A 5,000-nucleotide genomic window follows, 5' to 3' on the forward strand; every position below is an offset into this window, starting at 1 on the left:
GTACAGCAAAAGTAGTAGTATGGCTAGGTATTGATACCTTGTAAATTACGTGTAGTTTGCACTTATATATACAAATTACTTGTTACTGCGCCCGTGGGTCATGATTAAAATATTAGTTGCTCCACAGAGGTATATCTCCGCCGTCATTTGTACAGCCCAATATCTAGAATGGAGCGTGAGTATATAAATGAAACCACAGGAGTTACTGTGTATTCAAACGTTAAGTTACAGTGTAACCAATGACTCGCATCTAACTTTGTATCGGTTGCTACTGATTAATTAAAAAGTTACATATCATATACTTTTGTTATAAGATTTTCAGCAACCTACAAAGGAGTGTAATACTTAGCGAGGAGGCTTATACAAATTACTTGTTAGTGTGCCCGTGGGCTTAACACTAAAGCTTGCCACCAGGCAGGTATGTGCAGGATATGCAATTTATTTATTACAGCAGTAGCCTAAATAAGCTGGTTTCAGAAACTCCCGAATAGCAAGACTCGTAATCCTAAACAATGCACCAATCAAATCACTCATTTGTACATTTGTGCAAATGCAAACAGTAGACAGCCCCACATTCCTGTGTAGCCATTACAATGAGACACTGAGTCATAAGGGCCATTTAAAGGGACAACAAAATTGTTATTGGTTAAAAATATAGATAATGCCTTTACTACCCATTCCCCAGCTTTGCACAACCAACATTGTTATATTAATATACTTTATATCATTTAAACCTCTAAATTTCTGTCTGTTTCTAAGTCACTACAGACAACCTCTTGTCACATGCTTTTTTATTAGATTTTCACAACAGGAGACTGCTAGTTCATGTGGGACATACAGATAACATTGTGCTCATGCCGTGGGTTGTGGCAGACACTGCACTAATTGGATAATAGATAATAAAAAAAAAGTAATGATCAGGGGGCTGCCAGAAAATGCTTATATACTGTACAAGGTAATCACAGAAGTAAAAAGTGTATTAATATAAAAATTGAGTTGACTGTCCCTTTAAGTGAAAAAACGTACAGGCGCTAATACTGCTGGTGAGCCACAGTTCTCCAGTACCTGAGCAGTACTTTAACTAATTGCTTAACCCTTAGAGTGTCACTAGTGCCGTTCACTATAATGGCCCTTTAATAGAAGAAATGTGTCATTAAACATAGGAAAGTCAAAATTAAACTTGCATGATACAAATAGGGCATGTCATTTTGAGACACTTAAATTCACTTATATTATCAAATTTACTTGGTCTACTTTTCAGAAAAGAATATGTACGTATCTTCAGCTAGCAACAAAACAATGGTATGACAGCAATACAGGCATAAAATAATGATTAACCAATCAGCATAAAGATATATAAACACATAATCATCAGTGGTAGAAATCCTAGCCGTGCAATGCTGGGGGGCCCGCAGGTAAAAGGGGCCCGCCGCTGGCCAGCATTTCAGAGCCGTGGGCTGCTGTAGGGCCACATCACCTGCTGCAGATCAGTGGCAGGGAGCAGAGAGAGGCCACAGAGCAACCTGGGTGCACAGCACATCATGCAAGGCTACCCGCTGCAGACCAAGCAGGGGTGGGTTAGGGGGAAGGCTAAGGGCATATATGTTCAGCTACCAATCAGCAGCTAGCTCCTGAGACTCCCGAAGTATTCCTTTAAACAAAAGATACCAAGAGAAGGAAGCAAATTATAAAATAGAAGTAAATTGGAAAGTTGCTTTAAATACAATAATCAAATACAGTACATATATAATGCATTTATATTGTTACACCTCTAAATACTTTTCCTGAACATTTGTATCAATCTGTTCAAATAATTATAAAGATCATCATTAAGAGCAAACATAAAGATATAGATTGATAGACAGTAACATGCTTTATCATTGGGCTTTCTTACAAGTAAAGCGGTATTTAATGCACTAACACCGCTAAAAGTAAGCTTTTTGCATACGTCGGATAGTGCTCTTATTACAAATTATAAGTAAGTAAAAAAGTAAGTTTTCGCTTGCGAGCTAACACGATGTACACAAAAAGCCGAATTTAGAATATTGCGATCGTGTTAACGTATTCTCCCATTGAAGTCAATGAAGCAAAAAAAGTGTGTGTGTGTTCTAATGAACATGGTCAGCTGCAAACAGCATTTTGTACTTGTGAACTTGTGAACTTTTCCCAAAGATGCAAAAAGAGACTCATGTCTTAAAAAAATAAAAAATAATATATATATATATATATATATATATATATATATATATATATAATTTAGTGTTTCTGCTAATTATTGGAACCCAATATTTTCTCCATTATGTCTCTTTAAAGGGACATTGTTCTATAATATTAAAATGCTCTAAATTCTAACACCATTTTATTAGAGGAATGATTGTTTCTATGTGTTTAACTACTGCAAAAGGAATTAAACGTATAGTTAAAGTTGCAAACTATGACATTGTCTCTCCTGATAGGACACAGACTGTGAGCTAATCCTGAACGGCATATGTACATATCAGCCAATCCCTAGCCATGTTTTGCTCAGGATTGACATGGAAGAGCTCTTAGCACGTGACTTTAACTCTATGGGGGGTAGTTATCAAGCCGTCTACTTTTCTTGCTTCGCCGGCCCAATACGCCCGCCTAAGCTCGCCTACCTTCGCCGCCGCGGACCTGAAAAAATACGCCTAAGTTATCAAATAAAGCTGTCAAAAAGCCGCGGGGCGATGAGCAGCGGACTGTGACAGTTATCACTCATCCGATCTCGCTGCCCTTCGGCTTTTTCCCAGCTTTATTGCTAGCCTGTCACTAAGCACTCACACTAAACTACACTGTTCTATCCCTATACCGGCGCCCCCGGAGCCTCCCGCAACTCAATAAAGTTACTAATCCCTAAACCACCGCTCCTAGACCCTGCCGCAACTCTTATAAATGTATTAACCCCTATCCTGCCCCCCCCATACCGTCGCCCTCTATAATAAAATTATTAACCCCTATCCTGCTGATCCCGCACCTCTCCGCAACTAAATAGTTTAACCCCTAAACTGCCGCTCCATGAACCCGCCGCAACCTATATTAAACCTATTAACCCATATCCTGCCCCCCCCTACACCGTCGCCACCTATAATAAATGTATTAACCCCTAATCTGCCCCCCACTACGCCGCCGCCACTGTAATAAAATTATTAACCCCTAAACCTAAGTCTAACCCTAACCCTAACGCCCCCCTAACTTAAATATTAATTAAATAAATCTAAATAAATTAACTCTTATTAAGTAAATGAATCCTATTTAAAACTAAATACTTACCTTTAAAATAAACCCTAATATAGCTACAATATAAATAATAATTATATTCTAGCTATCTTAGGATTTATATTTATTTTACAGGTACCTTTCAATTTATTTTAACCATGTACAATAACTATTAAATAGTTATTAACTATTTAATAGCTTACCTAGCTAAAATAAAGAGAAATGTACCTGTGAAATAAATCCTAACCTAAGTTACAATTACACCTAACACTACACTATACTTTAATAAATTATTCCTATTTAAAAATAAATACTTACCTGTAAAATAAACCCTAAGATAGCTACAATGTAATTAATAATTATATTATAGCTATCTTAGGATTTATATTTATTTTACAGGTAACTTTGTATTTATTTTAGCTAGTTAGAATAGTTATTAAATAGTTATTAACTATTTAATAACTACATAGCTAAAAGAAATACAAAATTACCTGTAAAATAAATCATAACTTAAGTTACAATTAAACCTAATACTACACTATCATTAAATTAATTAAATAAATTAACTACAAATAACTACAATTAAATACAATTACATAAACTAACTAAAGTACAAAAAATAAAAAAAGCTAAGTTGCAAAAAATAAAAAAATAAGTTACAAACATGTTACAAATATTACAACAATTTTAAGCTACTTACACCTAATCTAAGCCCCCTAATAAAATAACAAACCCCCCCAAAATAAAAAATGCCCTACCCTATTCTAAATTAAATAAATTTCAAAGCTCTTTTACCTTACCAGCCCTTAAAAGGGCCATTTGTGGGGGCATGCCCCAAAGAAAACAGCTCTTTTGCCTGTAAAAGAAAAATACAACCCCCCCAACATTAAAACCCACCACCCACATACCCCTAATCTAACCCAAACCCCCCTTACAAAAACCTAACACTAATCCCCTGAAGATCATCCTACCTTGAGTCGTCTTCACTCAGCCGAGCCACCGATGGAACTGAAGAGGACATCCGGAGCGGAAGAAGTTAATCCTCCAAGCGGCGCTGAAGAAATCTTCCATCCGATGAAGTCATCATCCAGGCGGCGCTGAAGAAAAGTCTTCGATCCGTCCGATGTCATCTTCCAAGAGGCGCTGAAGAGGTCTTCTATCCGGGCGAAGTCATCTTCCAAGCCGGGTCTTGAATCTTCCTTCCGCCGACGAATGACGGCTGCTTTAAGGGACGTCATCCAAGATGGCGTCCCCTCAATTCCGATTGGCTGATAGGATTCTATCAGCCAATCGGAATTAAGGTAGGAAAATCTGATTGGCTGATGGAATCAGCCAATCAGATTCAAGTTCAATCCGATTGGCTGATCCAATCAGCCAATCAGATTGAGCTCGCATTCTATTGGCTGATCGGAACAGCCAATAGAATGCGAGCTCAATCTGATTGGCTGATTCCATCAGCCAATCAGATTTTTCCTACCTTAATTCCGATTGGCTGATAGAATCCTATCAGCCAATCGGAATTGAGGGGACGCCATCTTGGATGACGTCCCTTAAAGGAGCCGTCATTCGTCGTAGTCCGTCGGTGAAGAAGGTGGTTCCGTGTCGGCGGAAGGAAGATTCAAGACCCGGCTTGGAAGATGACTTCGCCCGGATAGAAGACCTCTTCAGCGCCTCTTTGAAGATGACATCAGACGGATCGAAGACTTTTCTTCAGCGCCGCCTGGATGATGACTTCATCGGATGGAAGATTTCTTCAGCACCGC

At 38.2% G+C, this 5,000-nt stretch overlaps 1 protein-coding gene across 1 annotated transcript in view; it reads right to left on the reverse strand.

Moving 5' to 3' along the window:
• The window catches only part of NINJ1 (ninjurin 1), a 146,996-nt gene that overhangs the window by 42,329 nt on the left and 99,667 nt on the right, over window positions 1–5,000 (reverse strand). The gene's annotated exons all lie outside the window — the stretch shown is intronic.

This window comes from Bombina bombina, chromosome 7 (assembly GCF_027579735.1).
Source record: "Bombina bombina isolate aBomBom1 chromosome 7, aBomBom1.pri, whole genome shotgun sequence".
NCBI lineage: Eukaryota > Metazoa > Chordata > Amphibia > Anura > Bombinatoridae > Bombina > Bombina bombina.